Source organism: Wyeomyia smithii, chromosome 2 (assembly GCF_029784165.1).
Source record: "Wyeomyia smithii strain HCP4-BCI-WySm-NY-G18 chromosome 2, ASM2978416v1, whole genome shotgun sequence".
In the NCBI taxonomy this organism is placed as follows: domain Eukaryota; kingdom Metazoa; phylum Arthropoda; class Insecta; order Diptera; family Culicidae; genus Wyeomyia; species Wyeomyia smithii.
Window position 1 is genome coordinate 176746580 of NC_073695.1, and position 21668 is coordinate 176768247.

A 21668-nucleotide genomic window follows, 5' to 3' on the forward strand; every position below is an offset into this window, starting at 1 on the left:
ATTGCGTATAGATTTGTTGTCAGTATTCACTTACACTGCACTTTCACGGTTAGTTGTTAGTTTTGTTTTTTTCACTTTGTGATATTTCAGGTGTCCGCTTACCGCTGGTGGGGGCTCGCACCTCTGAATTAGTATGGTTTTGTTTGTGTTAATCTTAGAAAAATGATTGTGGTTACTTACAGGAAGATTACTGCTTTCATCTCCTGGAGTCTTGGTGTGAAGTGACGGATGGATGGGGTAGGTTTCCAAATGGCGGGATCGGTCCTCTGATATCCGCAAGTCCTTGATGTTCACTCAGGGGTTGTTCTTGCTGGGTGTATCAGTTGTCTGCCATAGACGTGGGCTGTTCCTCTTTGTAGAACTCGGTGACTGTGATACTAGATATTCACTCTGTTAACACTGTTCACTTTGTCTAACCACTTGGCCTTGCGACTGCGCCAATTATGCCGTGATTTATCGCGGGAACTAAAAAAAACTTTATTACTACGATTAACACTTTAATGTCCGATCACTACTGAATTACACACAAGACTGAATTGAAAATTAAATCTAGAAAGCTTAAATAAACTAAATCCGCTGACTCGTCGTTCCTCCGGTGGTTCGATTCTGATGCAGCCTTTGTCCGCGTGGTTCGATCGAATCCTGCAGTCGTCATCGATTGTCAATTTATGGTTTCGTTGCTGGTTTGGTTCCTCCGCTTGTTGCTACCTCAGCTGGGTTTTTGCTGACGTCTCGGCTCCGGTTGCGCCTAGGCCGGTCGGTCGTGGTGTAACGTATATATATATATATATATATATATATATATATATATATATATATATATATATATATATATATATATATATATATATATATATATATATATATATATATATATATATATATATATATAATAATTTATATATATATATATATATATATATATATATATATATATATATATATATATATATATATATATATATATATATATATATATATATATATATATTCAGCGGAAAAAAATTGTTTTATTTTAAATATATTCCAATTGTTTTTTTCTCAAAACAATTAATAATTAATATTAAATTTATTTCAATTTTCATTCTTTTTCCCATTAACTACATGACAGATATGTACAAACTAATAAAATTACGGAATATTTAAAGAAATACCGACATGCCTCGTAGCAGTCCTATCCAAGAATCAGTTTCAGCGCTGGGTGTTTTGTGATAATTTGCATTATAGATCGATTATGCAAATGTCTTTACTGCATAAAAACGATCACAAAGTTGATCACAAAGTTTTCCCATATTTGAAGCTGGCAAAACTTGTCATTTCATTTTCCACCCTCGCAGTTTCCAGGCAGGATTAAAACTCAGCGAATAAATTTTGCTGCTACCTGCACCAACTTTCAGAGCGGAAAAGTCTTTTTCAACCCGCTGTTACTTGGCAATATTTTGCATAGACGACAAATGTCTCGTAATGTTCATTAATTCGTTGGGAGCATCTCTGCCGAATAAGGCACTGTCACTCGGTCGAATGTACAGCGAGAGTAAACGAAAGACCAAACTTCAGAGCATTTTGTTGAAATTGCATACAAACGAATATCGATCTGTTATTCCCTTTGAGAGTCCATTGGCTCAGTGCCCAATGCCAGCGGGAATCACAAAGTTTCGTCCACAAAGGGAAGGATGGTACCGAAAGTATCGACCGTATAGTTGGAAACGGCGTTGCTCTGTGACTATGTTTTTTATGAGAGAATCGTACGGAAGAAATATCTAAATGCGATTTTGTTCCTAAAAGGAAATCTAATTTAACTCTCTAGTGTGTGTTTTTTTTTGTTTGTCCCATGCTTTTCCAGTGATTCAATCAGTAGTGAACTAGGATAGAATAAACTAGCATGATTCATGACCCACTGAACCTAGTCGTAGGCAATAAAAACAATAAATCGTAAAGTGCTATACAAAATAGAACAGAATTGAACAAAATAATCACTATCACTTAGATTAAATTACAAATGGCCAATACACAGCGTAACGAGAACTATACCATATTTTTATACTTTTTTCGAACGAGTAATCAGAGAAAAGTAACCAAATGACTAATAACATTGGTAAACACAGGTTTTTCCCTAGAGCTCAAAAAGAAAATGACTGAATGAAAAAGCTTTTTAACCATTCCTTAATTTTTCAGAGACTCAAATGTTTTTCCCGTAATCAAACATAGAAGCAACGTATACTCTAGGAACTTCAAAATTCACAGGAATGGTTAAAAAGCTCTTATTCTATTAGGGTAACTATTTGTAGTTTTAGTGTAACCATTTTTTTTTGTTTTTGTTGACCAGTGTAATCAAGACCTAACTGCATTTTTCAAAAGAAACAATATGGCAAGTTTTTAGCATAGAACATTCTTTATCTGGAATATTCAAATATTTAAAAACTCAACTAATTTCTTGAAAAAAAGCGTTGCTATTCTTCAAACTTAAGACTAGCTAGAATGGGAAAGGAGTTTTTGGCACCACTGGGATTTGCTGGAATATCCGATGGAAACATTCCTTTCGGGTGACACACACTTAATTCCTTGAGTCACATTTTTTTCTTTATTAAGGTGACTTTAGGGGAGCTCCGTATCAGAAGGTTATAGAGTTCGCTTCGACAAGCGGGTGATCGCGGGTTCGAATCTTAGTAAAATCAGGCCATTCTGGTTTTCAAAGGACTTCAACATGGGTTTATTCTCACGCTCTCCACTTTATACCCTTCCTCCAAGCACCACCGGCCACCTTGTCTTTCCTTTTTACAAAAATAAGTCCCTTTTATAATAAAACTGGTCTGGGTAACATATAAAAGTTTTCTTCAGGGAACTGTAGTTATGTATTAGGTTTCAAAAAGAAGAAGGAGTTCTTCTTGATAAAATATAGGTCCTACGTATAATAAAACTGACCAGAGGTATAGCATTAGGAGCCTCTTTGAGGAATTGTGTTTGTGACGCGGTGTTGGCAGAAGGAACGAGGTTTCGACAAGACTCCTTCCTCTGAACAAACTAAATCCTTTTTATAACACAACTGACCAGAAGAATGATAATCCTCTCCAGGAAATTGGGCTCCATTGGTAATTGGCAATTTTGATACGGAGAACGAGGGTTCAATAAGACTCCTTCTTCTTGACATAATAAATCTGTTCGTTCTATACCTAGCCTCAAACGAACGTTAGGTAAGGTCTCTCTACAGGGTTTTGTAATTTAGCGATATCAATAGGATAGAAAGAGGCTCAGTATAGTAGAACAGCATACCACAATATATATCGAACTAATGGTAGCAGTGGTCATAAGCTCCTACAAGGATAGTAGAACAGTAAGCTTGAAACGGAAGGGTAACACTTCACCCATAAGCACGGATATAAATGAAAAGCGTGTCACTTACTTCAATAGTGATACTGCCAATAACATAAAGTGCGGAGTACAGAAAACACTTGGGAAATATCACAACTCAATAAATCAAATGCCTCTGATCGCATTGATGAGTCGACACAGAGGAAAAAAAGGTGACTTTTTGTGTCACCGTGACTCACAAAAATTAAAATTATTAAAAATAAAACTGAATGAATGTATATTTCATGGCTGAAATACGCTAAATAATTGAAGCTTGTTAGCCCTTCACCGCAAAGGTATTTTGTAACCACTCAAAATCATGCTTCTGAACGGATTCCTGCCAATTCCAAAGTTCCTTTGTGTAAGTTGTCACTTTTCTCCGAGATGACTGATTTCTTTTCAGTATCATTCACACTTAATCATACTTGGTAGATGAGAAATCCAATCACTCCATTTACTTATTGGTGTTCAAAAATCAAACATAATTTTCAAGGTTAGGTATGCGAGTATGATCCAGAAATCAAGAACTGCTTAAGCGTACTTTGTTCTCGTTACTAGTATGGTAATGATGACTTGGTTGCATCGTTAAGTTCCTTAATTCAGATTCACGAAATTTCAAAGAGTCCATATTGAGAAAACTTCCGGCATGCTTCGGATGAAACTTTTTATCACGTTAACGTTCAATAAGCTCAAAAATGAACCGTGTTTCAGCTACCTGAATGCCTGATCAGGCTAGGAGCGGCTCGAAACAGCGTCTGTTCTGCGTATTATCATCGGCAGGAACTACTGTCTTGTTAATGTGTCCCGAATACTAAACACAAAAGCCAGAATTCCTGGTTTCAAACCGCACACACATCCAACTTGATACACAAGTGTAGCCGCACACACACATCCAACTTGAAGCACTGCTGAATACATGAGAATCAATGCTCCTTGCTAATACGGAGAAACCTCTAAATGAACGAAGATGACGCGCCTATTATACGCCTCTCTTTAGCCTAGCGAAGAAGAGAATTCAGAACCCCGCTTCTCTCTAAGTCGTTGGAGCTGCAGCACATTTTGTTATCAGTTGGATAACGAGTCTTGTCCTGTAGAAGAGCATGACAATGCTCTTTAAAAAACGAGTAAATTTCACTATTTAACCTTAATATTATGTAAAAACAATGAGTGTTATTGTGTGGTCCCGTTTACGTGTGAAGCTCTTACGTTAACACTTCCCAAATAATTACCAGTGAAGTTGATTCTTTTGCGAGACAGTAATGTGGGCTTTGTGAGCACGTACCAGGAAAAGAAACCCAGCAACGAACAAATAAAGAAAGAAGAAACGATGCAGTGATTTTAGTTAGGGGGAAGCACGACTGCGTTATTTCTAATAGAATGCAAACTCAATGATGTAGGCGACAGGGGTTGAGTATAAATCCTTCCAAAACAACTATTGTTTCTTTTACTCGAAAAAGAGAATAAACTATTCCTAAACTGCGACTGGAAGGCACCGATTTAAAGCTTTTCACTGAAGCCAAATATTTGGGAATTATATTCGACCAGAAACTAAGCTGGAACACTAAAATTGAACAAACAAGGCTACAAACGCTCTATGAAAGCGAAAAAAAGTGCTGTAAGGCTCAATCGACACTTCATACGAAGTGCATTGCCTAACTGGTATAAAAGTACAATATAGCAAGGACATCAACTCGCCAAATAGTGATTAATCTGCTCATACGCACTTAGAGTAAGTTGGAGTATACCACTTTAGATCAAATAATGGTTCAGTCTCCTACAAGAGAAAAAAAGATGACCGTACGTACGTCCTTCCAATAAAGCATCCTACATCGGTATACCTAGCGGTCACTAAATTAGACAAAATCGCAAATTAACCACGTATTTATAGATACTCGGCACCTCACGGTTATCACCGATCTATAAAGCACAAACATCGAATCGAACCACTACATGATGAAGATAGGATTGAAATGGTGAGTTGACAACCTGGAACGAGCTTCGAACTTAGCTCCGATCCTCACAAGTTATTATCTCACACCACCACGAGCCATACGAAAGCAATAGACTGACAGCTGAAACATGGACATGGCAATTTTTTCATTCGATAATAGCTAAGTGAGAAGGTGCAACGTGATCATTGGCGCGTTAACCATATCTCGGTGGAGGAAATGCTTCACCAACTCGAGCGTCTGTTCACCAAGATGGTGCGGCTCAAAACAGCGTCTGTTCTCCATGTTACGGGCAGCTGATCAACGTCTGATTAAGCAAGTCGTAAAAACAATCAGTACAGGAAGCAAATAATGTTAATACAGACCGGGGCAATCGGCATAAACCTAGGCAACGGAAACGGACTAACGATTGGAAACTCATGGAACTGCAAGTCTCTTAATTTTTTGAAAAGTACCCACATTCTTTCCGACTTATTGAGGGTCCGCAAGTTAGACATAGTAGCTCTGCAGGAGATATTCTGAAAGGGAGTATCGGTACCTACGTACTGAAATGGTTACAGCATCTACCAGAGCTGCGGCAACACACACGAGCTGGGCACAGCCTTCATTGTGATGGGCAAAATGCAGAAGCGCGTGGTTGAGCTGAGGATCAGTGGTCGTTTCTTCAACGTTAGCATCAATAACGTGGACATCCCTCACCTAGGAAGTAACGATGATAATGAGGACGCCTTTTACGCTCAGCTGGAGCGTGCATACGATAGCTGCTCAAAACATGACATCAAAATCATTATCGGAGATCTCAACGCTCAGGCTGAGCAGGAGGAAGAATTCAGACCGGTTATTGGAAAGTTTAGCGCACACCGGCTCATGAACGAAACGGCGTTCATTGACTTCATCGCCTTTAAGAACAGGGCCATACGTAGTACTCTCCTAACGCAGCGGAAGGTGCAGTTGGATTCGTTGAGAGAAATCGACGTAACGGCTGGTTAGACGAGAAGAATACAGCGCGGGCATTGAGCGCGGGCAGCAAAGGACCCGTCATAGCAAACAGAAACGAAGACAGCAGAACTATCTTTTTCGGGACAAAAAACGCCGCCTGGACGAGCTGAAGTGTGAGGAAATGGAGCAGCTGTATCAATCTCAAGAAACGCGTAGATTCTATGTACAAGAAACTAAACGGGGTCGGCTTTGTGCCGCGAGTTGGAATGTGTCGGGATAAAGATGGAGAATCTTGACGGAAGAACGTGAAGTGATCGACAGGTGGAAGCAGCACTACAATTAACACCTGAATGGGGCAAAGAAAGAGGACCAAGATGGTAGGAGGAACGACTTCGTCAGCACCGCTGGTTTTTTTTGTGTGAACCCCGCTGCGACCAGTAGTTATTTGATCTATTGTGGTATTGTCCGGACGTTTTTGCTGTTTGCACATTTCTGTTTTTTTTTTATCATTTCGCAGTGCTACTTATTGAGAAGTAACCTGCTCCGTGTTATAGTGCTTTTTTGCCTTCTCCTTCAGACTTAGTAACCTACTACCTTCCTTATCGATTCTATCATTTCATCCTGCAAGCTAGCACTCTAACAGCGTAGCCGTGCTATAGTCTATGATATCATCGAAGCTTTAGACGAGAGGTTATTAAATCTAGAGAGAAGATTTTGTGTGGAAGAGCCTGAGAATAAACCCATACTTAAAGTCCTTTTTGCGAACGAATGGTTTGGTTCTACTAAGATTCGAACCTATCACCATTCGCTTGTCAAAGCGGACTCTGTAACCTTTTGGCTACGAAGCTCGGCACAGCTGGTTAGCGTGCTGCTCAAGATAAGTGAACTTAAGAATGCTATCAAGCAGCCGTCACACGAAATCCCTCATAGGCAAAAAAAAAAGAGAGAGGGAAAATGTCTCTGGTGGATTTGGACTATTACCGAAACGCGCTCTTTATGTAGTGCGGACACGATCGTCTGTAAGAAAACAGCTTCTTCTCTTTTCTACATTCGCAATTCCGAAGACATCTTACAAATAATGCCGAATCGACACACGGAGTTCATTATTCGTTTCTTTTTGTCTGTTCCCAATACGTTCTCAATGTGACTACGTGGATAGGTATCACGAACAAACAGCAACAGAAAAAGTATCCTTAGGAGACAGTAAAAAAAGAATGTACCATTGGGATGCCTGGCAGTCCGACGTCGTGAAAATGTACGCGGTCGAAGCAGCTCTGTTGAAGGAGGGTAAGCTGATTGATGCTTCTTAAACAACACCATGAACAAAGCAAAGAACGTACTGAAGCATGTAAAACGAAACCGACGGAATAAGCAATATGCCAAGATAAAGATGGGAGTATTCTGACGAATGATCGTGACTGAAATAAGCAATCGGTTGAATACCTGTATCTACAAGCATCGGTCGAACAGAGTGAGAGTTATCACACCAAAACAAAACCCTTCACAAACAGCTTATAAGACCGGTTGTCTTCTACGGGTACGAAACGTAGACATTGCTCGTGATTATGAAAACTTTTAGTATACAGGCCAATTGCGGGGTCAGCGTTATGATCCTTTTGACACTAACGATCTCTCCCGAGGCGGGATAGCTCGATACCAGCGGAGAGTCTCAATGGCATCAAACTCAAAAATAGCAGATGTACTCGAAAGTACTTCAGATATACTACTTCGGTATCTTTGAAATCTCAATGAACCAAGTTGAAGCAGCCTAGCGTGGTTGGTAACGTCTCAGCCAACCACGCTCGACGCCTGGGCTCAAATCCCAACGCCGACATAGGTGTCGATGGTTGTGGGGTGGCGTGATCCACTCACAATTAACCCAACTGGTCTAGGTTCAATCCTAGCCGACACCGGGAGATTTTCTGAGGCGAAAAATCTCTGGGATCACGCCTTCCATCGCAAGAGGAAGTAAAGCCGTTGGCGCCGGATTGTTAATCAACGGGTCGTAAGTTAGGGTCCTGGGTGGAGTCGTCTCCCGGGCGTCGGTGATTGACACAACAACAGTGGCGGAACTAGACCGACGGAAAATAAGCGAGAATAAAAAAAAACAAGTTGAAGCAGCCATCGGCAACCTGAAACCTTTTTGTTTAGTCGGTCAAAATGGAATTCCTGATATTCTGACAACGGAAACTAGTGGACATCGCTTCGTATTCACACAAGGGCCTCAAAAAATCAATAAAAATAGAAACTGTTCCTAATCAAAAAACGAGATTTGAGCTTGATGACGGTTTTGAGGTAGCGAAGTTGCACATAGAACCACGTAGATGGTTACAGTCGAAACCCTGTTATAGAGACATTTCAAGGGAAATGTTGCAATAAAACGAATATTTTTCATGCATATAAAAAAGAAGGGACTATTGAGAATGTCGCTATAGAGAGATTTGCTGCCATAAAAATTGTCGTTATAGAGGAGTTTGACTGCGTTTGGGGTTATTTTTCATCTTCAATGTACAACAATTTTTCCAGATTTTGCTTATTGTAAAGATCGATAACAGCGCCGGCTACCCCCGCTGCTGCCAGAGAGTTTATTTCTGCATCTCTAACGACCGTTATGGAAAGAAAGAGTCCTCTTGCCACCGTGGTCAGTGACGGATTTTCATACCTATACCCTTCTTTCTACACGTTTATTACTCTACTGCTCTAGAGTGAATTCAACAATTTTGCCGAGATTCTGACTTTCAAAATCTGACTTGAAACTACTTGCTTCATATTTTCTGGGAAAAAAAATATCGTAAACTAAAGACGTGCTACCGGAGTCATAATAATCTAAAGTAAATATCACGGTGCTAAAAAACAAAGCTTTTAAATTAAATATAGGTTTGTATAACAGCAACTGAAGTCATTTTGAATTCAAATGCAAATCTCTTAAATATTTAAACTCTGTATTTTTCATTTTTTCAATGATGTACCATTTAATAATAAAACTGATAGATTTGTTATATTAATATGGGTCATTCCATGTCAAGTGTCCGAGGAAATGCATCGACCATCTCCGATTTCGACCAAAATTTGTGAGTCGATGCATTTCGAGCCAGAACTTATAAGTACAAAGTGTTGTACCGATTGGTGGACCCCTCGGCCAATGGGACTGCCTCCACTTTTTGCGAATTTAGCAAAACACCTTTTTTGTTTTGTGAATATCTCGGGACCCTGGAAAGCTACAGGTGATATTGATATATCATTTTGAAGGGTTTTAGATGTAGAATCGAACTACGTGATCAATTTTCTTATGCAGTGTTGTCAACATTGCATTTTTTTCGATTCAAAACTTAGTTTGCAATTTCCTCAAAATACCCCCCTTCGATTTTGATTTTGACCACGCCAATGTGTTTAGCAGACGATTTTACATAGGAATCACTTATCAGCAAAAAACAAAATGTAGCGTTCCAGAGATACAGCATTTTCAAAATTGCAAGATTTTGGATTTTGTCTACGCATGAAAGCGCTTCCACATAAATTGCTGCAATCTTAATGGTATCCTAACAGGCGTTTGTGTAATTGAAGAGATGTACCTTAGAGGAGCATCCGTTAATGATGTAAAGCAAAAAATCCCGCTCTAAAATCATTTTCACAGGAGAGTTTTGGCTACACTTTTCGTATTTGAACTCAAACTGTTTTTTGTTAAATGTGGATTTTTGTCCATGATTCGAATTTTGAAACCAACTTGTGATATTGTTAATAACGTGAAAAAAAAATGCTGATTTCAGATTTCATTTCATAATTTTGCAAATTTACATTCAAGACCACATGTTCAAACAAATCTCCGAAGCATCCAAAATATTCTATCATAACCGAATATCTTAATTTGCTCATATCATAGCACGTCATAGAGCAAGTAACTCTATCATAACATTTATCCGCCTATGTTCTTCTTCTTATTCTTCTTCTTACTCCGGATTAGAGCAGAGGTGGATTTTTCTGTTCTGTTTATTTGACACAGGCTTCGCAGCCACTGATTCCTACTGATAATAACAGTCTTCTCCCGAGCCGGGACTCGAACATGCAACGATTAGCAGTTTTGTGACGAAATTTTAAGAGGGGAAGGCTGGGGTGTCAAGCCAAGCTACATAGCAAATATGAAATTAAAAAATTTGGATTTATTCTAATTGTTTTTTTTTTTCACGGCTTTGTTTGTTTGTGGTCATTTTTAATTCTTTGTCTTGTCTAATTCATTTATGATAGAATGTATGTTTTTAGTAAAAAAGTTTGCAAAAAAAGTCATTGTGGTGAGGTGAGGGTGGGGGGAGTGATGAGGAGTTTGTTGTAATTCTACGAAATTATTTATAGAGGTCTGACTTTGTGACGAAATGCTACGGTGGAAGAGGGGGAAGGGGGTAAAAAAAATTCAAAAAAAAACTACGTCATTTATGCATGCTCCCTTAGAACCTAGTAAACCTCATCACGTAAGCTGCTGTGATAACCAATACCGTTTTCCAGCGACACAAATTTGTTTTAAATACAATCCAATTAAACACAGCATCTTCAAGAATGAAATGACTGCACCCGTGATGAGACACATTGTTTACAATTTTGAAATCATAGCAAACCTTAAATTAGGAAAAAATATGACCATTCGCCAGTTAGGAAACGGTTTTAAATTGAGAGAGGATAATTTCTACAATGTGATAAAGCAATAAAATGAAGATTCATGTGAAAAGTGTAACCAAAACTCTCCTGTAACTTTTCGTGAAAATGATTCTAGAACGGGATTTTTTGCGTTACATCATTAACGGATGCTTCTCTAAGGAACAACTCTTCGATTACACAAACGCCTGCTAGGATACCATATGGATAGCAGTAGTTTATGTAGAAGCGCTTTCATGCGTAGACAAAATCCAAAATCTTGCAGTTTTGAAAATACTGTATCTCTGGTATTTTGAGGTAATTGCAAATTAAGTTTTGAACCGAAAAAAATACAATGTTGGCAACACTGCAGAAAAAAATTGATCACGTAGTTCGATTCTACATCTAAAACCCTTCAAAATGATATGTCAATATCACCTGTAGCTCTTCAGAGTCCCGAGATATTTACAAAATAAAAAAGGTGTTTTGCTAAATTCGCAAAAAGTGGAGGCAGTCCCATTGCACAATGGTCGGAAAATTGAAATTTCCTGCCAAAATTCGTTTTTTTGTGCCAAATTGTTGGTTTTCCACTGCAGATGATTATGACATATAAGAAAAGTTTGGTACTGACAAAGGGCTGTCTATAAACCTTGTAAACTGAGGTAAATGTTTTGTGTTTTCGGATAAACGTAAATAACTCGTTAGTGGAACGAAAAAACGATTACTGTTTTCAGCAAAGATGCACATAAAAGTAAAACGCTTCTTATGGCTTTGAGAGTTAGTTCGCGATTTGTCCGCAGAGATGGCGCACGAATCTAACTGTTGATAGGAGCTCTCAAGAGATATGGTTTCTTCAGCAAAGTTGTAAAGCTATTCAATTCAAACAAAACTACTGAAGACGAAACGATTTAGCAAATCTCGATTGTAGAGCCAGCAAATGTTGATTCAGTTTTCTATGGTCTTGTTTGTAAAAAACTGTTTTAAAACGGTGCTTAAGCAATTCAATGCAATCATTTACAACATTTCCTGTTCTAGGTTGTATGAAAAAACTCACTAAATCGATCTTATGAACTTCCTCGTAAGACATTGCTTGCTTCTTCGTAAAACACTTGAATAAAACTTCAGAACTGTAAAGCACACATAAAACTTAGTTTCCTCCACATACACAAGCAATCAGACCGACTCAGAGGAATGAACTAGAATCAGTCAGCCATAAAAGACATAAGAGCCGCATGATTCAAGAGTATAACAATATGTGTGAAATTGCGGGTTTATGCGTGGGAGTAGTTGTGAGATTGAGGTTAACACAATGCAATTTTGTGTATGAAACACCTAACTGCAGTGTTGGAAAGTTCGACCATGAGAACCTCCATTTGTTTATGACATATCCGGTACAGAGCTTCTACTTCGGCTGTAACTGGCGAGTAAATGCCCAATTGAAAGCTCGAACCATTTGTTTAACTCTGGCAGTGATATTTGTGTTTGGTGAGAGAAGTTTGCGTGTGGTGTTTCATGGCCGTGTTTTCATGAAACAAATACTGGGAATCATTTTTTGTGATAATAATTCATTTTTTTATTCGGTTAAGTATGATTTCACATGAATAATCGCTATGTCTCTTAGCGATGTTGTAATGGGTTAACAAAATAAATTTCAGAAAAAAAACTTTGGGTTGGTAAAAAAACATCAATACACGCGAAAACCAATTTATTGCTAATATTAACCTTTTCAAACAAAATGAAAAAAATATTTTTTTTACTTAAGTGTGTACAACTGAATAATCACACTATTTTTGCGTTTTTCCAGTTCATTTTAGACCCTAATTGCGTTGATAAGTCTTCATAAAACTCCAAAAAATTACATCAAAAATAAAAAATTTTAAATTACCTTTTTCTACAAAAACGCAAATTTTACTCAAACTTTTAACATATGTTTTAAACAACGTATATTCTAATAAACCAGTTAATCTAATAATTTCACGTTTTTTAGTGTGTTTTGAACCAAATTACTATAATATACGAAAAACATTGTTGATAAATCACCCAAAAACTCAAAAATTCCAAAAAAATGGATAATTTTTAATCATCTTTTTCTACCAAAACGCAAATTTTCCGCAAGTTTTTTACACATATTCTTGAAGGGCACAAGTAGGGCTCTCAGACACACTATCAGGTGCTGTGCTTACACGCGCTTACATTTAATGTTTTTGATGGTCAAAATTAGGAAAATTACGCATATTTTCAATGTGGCCTGCGACTGACTCTGTAGGGTTAATCCAAAATATTCAGAAAAACGTTTTTTCTCCGTTTCAGAAATAGGTAACTTTGAAGGCATTTTTCAGCATGAACCGTGTTTTGTATCAAGATTTCATTCAAAAATTATGAAAATATAGATAAAATACTACAAAATCATGTGCTCAAAACATCCTGAATATGAAATTCGCATTTTGGTAATTTTGGCCACTCTTTTATATAGGGACCGTCTTATGTGCATTGGCCGACGGGTACATCAATCGGTACAACACTTTGTACTTATAAGTTCCAGTTCGAAATACATCGACTCACAAATTTTGGTCGAAATCGGAGATGGTCGATGCATTTCCTCGGACACTTGACATGGAATGACCCATATTATACTGCAATTAAAAACACGCCTTACAATGTTTTCCCTTTGTGATAAAATCGATGGAGACGCACGATTACTGATACTTGATATACCGGGGAGAAAGATGCTGTGATACATTTTCCAGAATATAATCAACACAGCTTCGTTTCAAGTTACTACGGAACAGAAATAAAATACAGATAAATCGATCCATTAGGACTAGCGTACTAGCAGTATTTACTTCGCCCCCGGTTGAGATTAAAAGCCATATTTTTTGCTGCAGAAAGCAGACGACATCTTTTGATTCTGTTGTGCCGGCATACGGCACGTACAGTACTTTCGCAGGTACATATTGCTGAGGCAATCACAATCTGTCGCAAATATTCAATCATAACTCTGGAACAGCTCTTACCTTCTCGTTATGCCTTCTAGCTAATTTGCAGCAAACCAAATGGAAAATCCACGTGGATTATGGGTGGCACGTATTCGCCCTAATTGGCGAAGTTCGTTTCGTTTGCGATCGGCTTCCAGTAGAGTTACCAAGAACAATCCGATTTAGCACCTTTCACCCAGGTTATTAATACTCGCCTACGTAACTTACTTCAGGCCTACGTTACTCTGCTAACTTCGGCTACTGGAAAAGGTGATTAGTACACTGTGATTTCACGGCCTCTGTTGAGGTGTAATAAATAATCTGAATTTGGAGCGATTACATGACTAGCACTAGGACATAAAAGTTTCTTTAAAAAATTTAAAGATGAATAGCTTTTAACACCTACGCCTCACTAATCTACTCTGAATACTAATAGGTGTTCTATCTCTTACTTTTGAAGAGAGAGCAAAAGATTACCAATTTTATTTAGAATTTAAACACTTCATCGTTGGATTCATTATTTACATACATTTAAGTTAACTTTTTATCCACAAAATAGTGAAAAAAATGATCCTTTATGGTACTTCTCCGTGCTCTGTCAGATAAAATATTACATTTTACGGGTTGACTAATTTTGCTGACACGCACACAAAACACAACACAATTGTCGCCGGTAAAAGACGCTTTTCTCCAATTTTCCACGGATCCGGGCTTCTACACCTCGATGTTTCGCAAAGCAAGTGCTGATGCACGATGACGTTGGCTTTTTTTCAGTAGAAGAGTTTCCGGCTTTTACTCGCCGAGACTAAATGTGTGTAGGAAAAAAAAAGAAAAGGAAAATGGTGATCATGAAGGTTTATTTCTCTGTAGGTACGATAGGACCGGCTCGTGTCTTTGCAAGGGTCGCTTCCGTTGCGCCTCAACGCAAACCTTCAACCGGTGAGGTTACTGTGTTGGACAAGCGGAGAGGCAGGAGAGGTGGAATGCGATAACAAGGGCTGCGAATCGTACCGTACGTACTGCGAACTAGTTGACCACGTGATTTCGAAGTGGCAAGAAGGGGTTTTGTTTGAGTTTTAGATGAACTGAAGCGTCTAAACAAACGCTTTTTGACTTTTGACAGTCAGTTCAGCAGTGGCTGGTAATGCGTGTTCCCGTGTTGGCGTGTATTTTTTTTTTCTTCGATGAAGTATGTTTGCATCGAAAGATATACATACATAAAATTTGTTTTATAATTTCAACATCCTGAAGTAGATACACAATCAAGTTAGAAATTGTTTAACGAACCATGAAAATGCTATATTTTTCTTTCCTTCAGAGAAAATGATCACATGATTATCATTATAAACAAATGGGAATCAAAGTATCATCAATATTGTCAAGTTTTCTGTCAATTACTTGTGCAATGAGGCTGGTAAAAAGCTATTCTTTTCCGACTTGAATATTTCGGTTGCTATTTATTATTGTCTACTGAGCTCATGTGGATTGTTGGTAAGTTCTTTTTCTATTTTATAGGTAAAAATATTTTAATGTCTTGTTCTGATTTATCGTACATTTATTCCAAAAAAAAAACGATTTAATTGAATAACTGTAAACGAATTCAAAGTGATAGGAATCAACTATTTTCTCTAGATAGAGAAAATATATGGATAACATTAACAGCTACAGAACAGAGGAGCGTGTAATATTAAAAATTTAACGAAAGCCTCTGATGTGACTTCGTTTTATTTTTGTCAATACATTTCTGAAATTCAATTCACTTGAAATCATTCGGGAGGCAGATAACGGAAAACGTTGGCCAAGCGTCTAGCGCTGCCAATTCCTTAATTCGCTTCGCCAACAACGGTAACACGTAATCGATTTTAGTTTGCTATGCTTTTCGGAATCACGTGGCCACCAGTTCGTTCCTATATTTGATCCTGCACTAGGTATACTCACTGGAATGTAATCCCGCTAATGCTGCTCATGTAACAAAGTCAACATGGTCTTTCTGTCGTTTAACTGCTTTTCCTACTTCAAACATTCCATTCAGTTTGCTTTAGGCCGGTCAATGTTTATTCCATTCGCTGCAATATGTTTATTTTGCAAAATTTATCCACACTTCGAGGGTATATCGGATACTCGTCTGCCTTACTTTCAATCCATTACAAAGTTTAGCGCAGACAAACTTCTAAAAAAATACACTACAAGCTATCGATTTTTCCTTCATTCACTTTCTTTTCAAAGGCAAACTCTGCAGACGTGCCATTCTGGCCAGAATACATACGTAAGGATATAAGTCATTTTATTGGCGTGCCTTAATCCTTTACCGGTTTGCTTCTTTCTCCCCCCCAGTAGTGCTTCGTTATTTTATCCAATCACTTCGATTCCGTTTCAACTCGACGTTGTTGTTCACACAGAAGAGTTCCACTCACTCGCCACCATGCATTCTGGTTGGCAATCTGGTTCAATCTCGCTTTATGGTTGACGACGCATGGTGAAATACGTGGTGTGCACGTGGTATAAAACTATATGACAAAACAGGCGGAAAAAAAAAAGAAAAATGAAATGGGGCCATCCCGTCGCGGTCTGTGCCAATATTTAAACTGTGTGTTTTCATACCGACCTCAACTCTCTCAGGATATTCGTTTTTAAACAGAAAAAAAATTGTCTCGATCCATCACTGCTGCGAGAGTATATTCAATTGAGACTGATTATAAAATACGTTATGTTTGGTTTATGAAACTGTTTAAGGACGTGATTTTCTGTTTTGCTATGTTGTTGGTTTATGCAATGAAAAATAATGGTATCTAATGCTCGTAAAACATTGTTAATTGCAAGGTTCGGCCTCGAAGTATTCTCGGATGTTGTGAGCGTAACTTCAGTGTGAATGAGAAGCAGAAAATACGTATAAGAAATGTATAATTTCGTATCCTTCTTATAGGAAGGAGATTTTATCCGTTCAGATAGTTTTGAAAGGAAATGAAAACTGAAGTTTTAATATAATCTATTATACAGAAATGTTTTATAACCATTCCCTGTGCAAAACCAACTACTGAGTTGATTCATATAAATATTGAAAAAAAGTGTAAATTTTTAGGAATTTAAAAACCTTTTTAGGGGGAAAAAAATATTTAAGGCACCACATGGTGAAGCATTTTATTTGCAAGGATGGCAGAGAAAAGTACAAACTGTTTACACAACATTTGTTTGTTTACATGTATACTTTCTAATATTTATTTTCTACTTGCGAATAACAAGGTCGCCCATTGCTTTGAAAATAATTGAGTCTTTTTGTGTGTGTGTAGCTTTTCTCTTCTATCTTATTTTTAGATGAAAGTTTTCGATGTTTTGGAATTATCTCAATAATTTAAGCCTAATTGAGTTTGAAATTGTGCCCATTATTTAAAGTGTGTGGAGCTCTTCGCCATAAATCCTCTTGGATTTATTATTGTATTCATGTTGTTCTATTCTTTTATGTAAAAAGAGGCATTAAAAATACTACCCTTATGTACAATGTTAAAGTGCAATAACTCCTGCTAGAATTGATAGATTTTTCAAATAATTTGTGATATTATCCTACACCGAAAGTACTTCAAAACGTATGGTCACAGTATATGGCAAAAAGGTAATATGACGAAAAAAATGCATTTTTCTTCTAAAGATCGTCAATTTTTCAGGGTCATCCTACTCTTCTCAACATCACTAGAAAAAATATCTAAATATAGCGTTTTGTAGAGCAACGCAAGACCTTTAATGTCATGTATAACCCAAGTGTGCCAAATGGGGTAAAACGGCCCTAGAAGGTTTTTAAAAAAAAAACGTTAAAATCACTAAAATCACTTTATTTCCTGCTAGAATTAATAAATTTTGCTGAAAATTTTGATAATCAGTCTACCTTACCAGAGCTACCTACTTTATCAAAAGATACGCCATTTGGGGTAAAACGTTCCTTGAAGATTGTTTTATAGAAAAATGCCGTCAAAGTCACCGAAACTGCAAGAGCTCAGGTTAGACTTGATAGATTTACTAAAAATTCAGATTATCACTCTAGCTAAATACGAACTCAAGGGCAAGATGGAAAAAGTGACAAATAGATTTACATGACGAAAATATATATTTTTTTCTTAGAAAAAACTTGGCGATTTTCGGGGTGTTATTTTACTCTATAGAAAACAGTCCAAAACGCGAAGTTAGCATTTGATAAAACAACTGAAGAGCTTATATTTGATATCAAATCCAGATGCATCATTTTGAAATTGACCAAAAAGGACTAAAGTTTTTTTTGACTTTTTCACTAAGTTCAAGAAAAACAACAAACAAGGTGAAAGATATCTATTGAGTCTAGCAGGATATATAGTGATTTTAGCGATTTGGCTTATACATGACAATGAAGCTCTTGAGTTGCTCTACAAAACGCTATATTCAGATATTTTTAGCGTGTTGAAAAGAGTAGAATGACCCTGAAAATTGAAAAAAAATTAAGAAGAAAAATGCAATTTTTTCGTCATGGTACCTCTTTGCCATATACACTGGGTTTTTTCACGCGGTTGGTTGTACCGCGTTGAAAAAAAACGCGTATAAAAAACCGCGTAATTTGAAAAAATCGTGTAAAAAAACTCCATTCAATAAAAAGATCCGCTTAAAAATAATAACACGTAAGTAAACATAAACTTGAAGAACAAAATGTGTTTTAGTGCTCCCAAAATGAAAACTCATTGAAGAACAAGACAATAACTTTTTTATACAGATTTTGCCATATTTTTAAGCTTTAGTTCCTTAATCGGAAGTTAATCGCAACGACCCTGGCTCGTAGCGTTGAACAATTATTAATGTATTTTTGTTCCTTTTTCCCGAATCAGCATTAATTGCCTATTAATTGATAATAACGGCATATATTTTAAAATATGCAATGTTTAGATTGATAGAACAGAAAATCTAATGAATCTTAACCATGCGATTGATTTTTTTACTTTATTAGATTTACTTATACAATAAGCTCGCTTTTTGCGCGGATTCCGGAATTTATGCGGTATTTTTTATGAAAATCGAAACTTCGATAGCGCCACGAAAATTTCCCATTTTCAAATACTTGTAACTCACTCAGTTTTCACTGGGTTTCGTTCATTCTTGCATGAAAATTAGCGATGCGTCCACTAAAATGCCGAAAATTGTGATTTTGTAATGTTAACCAACAGCTACTATTGTAAAATATATAACCTTTTTTAACGCACATTTCAATCAATCAGAGCTGAAAACAAGGCCCAATATCGGGCGAAACTCCCAGCACAGACGAAGTTTCGTTGAACTTCTCTTTCCTTTAATCGATATTTGTACTGGCCGCAATCGAAAAACATACTCTAAGAAAACAAGTTTTCACTACTATCCGGAATTATTTGGCGAGTGTTAGAAAAATATTAACTACTTCAATTATATGATTTTGAGGCACTCAAAAGCATCATTGGTGTGTCACGATCACAAAATCTGTCAAATTTGTTCAAATTTAAAACTAAAAAATATTATGTTCCATAATCGACCTCAGGCAACATTTTTTTCTGAAAAACAGCTGAAAATGACCAAATACCACCCAATATGAGTGTTTCTTTAACCAGTATGACGTTCAATCCAGAAATTGTCTCCAAATGTCATTATGTAATCCAAAATGGCAACTTCCGGTTTCGGAAAAACAACGGAAAACGACCAAATACCACCCAATATGGGTATTTCCGAAATCGGAATGATGCACTGGAACCACAAATCGACTTCAGACAACATTTTGAATTGTAAGATTGCAACTTCCAGTTGCTGAAAAACAGCCTGAAATGGACGATTCCCATTAAATATGAGTATCTGCGGTACCAGAAAGATGCACAAAAGCTAAAAATTGATCACAGACACAATCGTGAATTTTAAGATGGTGGCTTCCGATGTCTGGCAAACATCCGGAAATGACCAAATATCATTCAATATGAATGTTTTCGGAACCAGAATAACTCCCAGATGATAAAAATTGATTTCACAGGCAATTTTAAAGTCCAAAATCACGACTTTCGGTTTCTGAAAAACAGCTCAAAGTGACCAAATACCACCCAACATGAGTATCTCCGGAGCCAGAATGTTGCAAGAAGCTGAAAATTGACCTCAGACACCATCATGAGTTGCAGGATGGCAACTTCTAGTTTCTGGTTGGAGAAACACCCATATTGGGTGTTATTCGATCATTTTCGGCTGTTTCCCAGGAACCGGAGGTCGTCAACCTAGAATCCAAAATTGGGTCTGTGATCGATTTCAGCTGCTGTGTATCATTTTAGATCCGGAGATACTCATGTTAGACGGAAATCGGTCATTTTTGGTAGAAAAAACAGCCAAAAATGGCCGAGTTTAAGTAGTCTTCGGAATGTGTTCCTTTTCATAGCTAAATTACACATTTTTAAACATTACAGGCAAAGTAATGGTCCGATTGCAAAACAAATCAATAGGGTCTCATGGGGCAACTAGACCTTCAATTTGACACTGATTTTATGAAGATCGGTCCAGCCATCTCTGAGAAACATGAGTGAGATTGAACAGTCTTCAGAACACGTTTCTTTTCATAACTTTTGAACCATATGCTCAATCTTTATGAAATTCGAAAGTTAAGGGTTTTTCAGGTAGCTCGTTCATTTAAAACCATTTTTGTTCAAACCGGTTGTGTAGTTTTCGAGATAATGATGTTTCATGACTTTTACATTTTGATACATAACCTCTAAACTAAAAATCCGATTATAATGAAATTTAATAGGGTCTTATGGGGAAACTAGACCTTTCATTTGCAATTAATTTCATGAAAATCGGTCCAGCCATCTCTGAGAAAAGTGAGTGAGAATAAAAATCTGCACATACATACACACATACACACACACACATACATACAGAAAATGCACAGCTCGTCGAGCTGAGTCGAGTGATATATGCCATTCGGCCCTTTGGAGCACTTTTATACTTTCGGTTTTGCAAGTGATTGCTATACCTTTCTAGGAGAAAGGCAAAACGAGAAGGGTTCCGCCGCTTTACAGACGGTAATTTCGATGTTAACGACTGTTCGCCTGAAGAATGGCCAAAACCCTTCGAAAATGTTGAACTGGAGGATTCACTCGATGAATATCCATGCCAAATGCAGGAACAGCTTGCTTCAGTGCAACAAGTTACCCGCCAAACTAATTGCAAACGATTGCATGCTTTGGGTATGATTCAAAAACAAGGCACTTAAATTCCTTATGATTTGAAGTCAGAAGACGTTGACGTCGCCTGTAAACAATTACTCCAATGCCAAAAAAGGAAATCGCATCGCATCGTGACGGGTGATGAAAAATAAATTCATTACTCAAATACAGGTCGGACTTGATTGTCCGGAGACTCGATTCTCCGGAAACTCGATTATCCGGACTTCGATTATCCGGAGTTTTAGACTCGATTATCTGGAATTAAATTTTTTTGATGTTCGTTTTCAATTTTTATTCCGAAATTTTGCCTTTACCATCCCTTCTGGCATATTTGTTACCATTTAAGTCACTTTCGGCATGTTCGGGATAAGTTCGAATTGAGTGAAAATAATCAATGTCCAATTTATTTTTTTTTTGCTTCTTAAGATTCTACCCCCTTTTGCCTCAGAAGTAACTTCTGGTTACGCCACTGCATCATACAAGTAAAATAAAGAAAAAAAATATTTATTTTATTTTCGTTAATCGCAAAATTTCAGTATTTTTTGTGTGATTCGATTATCCGGAAAACTCGATTATCCGGAATGAAAATTTTTTAATGTTTCGGATAATCGAGTCCGACCTGTAAATGGAAATCATGGCGACTACCCGGTCAT

The 21668-nt window shown here is 37.3% G+C and overlaps 1 protein-coding gene across 2 annotated transcripts in view; it reads right to left on the reverse strand.

Annotated features, from left to right (window-relative positions):
• The window catches only part of LOC129724241 (uncharacterized), a 273777-nt gene that overhangs the window by 163527 nt on the left and 88582 nt on the right, over positions 1–21668 (reverse strand). The window contains exons 1-2 of one of the 2 annotated variants that reach the window (XM_055678964.1): positions 15773–16187; positions 13874–14639 (exon numbers count right to left, since the gene is read on the reverse strand). The exons of the other annotated variant lie outside the window; for it this stretch is intronic. The gene's annotated coding sequence lies outside the window, so the exon portion shown is untranslated. Of the gene's footprint in view, positions 1–13873; positions 14640–15772; positions 16188–21668 lie in introns of those variants that run through there. 2 annotated transcript variants of the gene reach the window in all.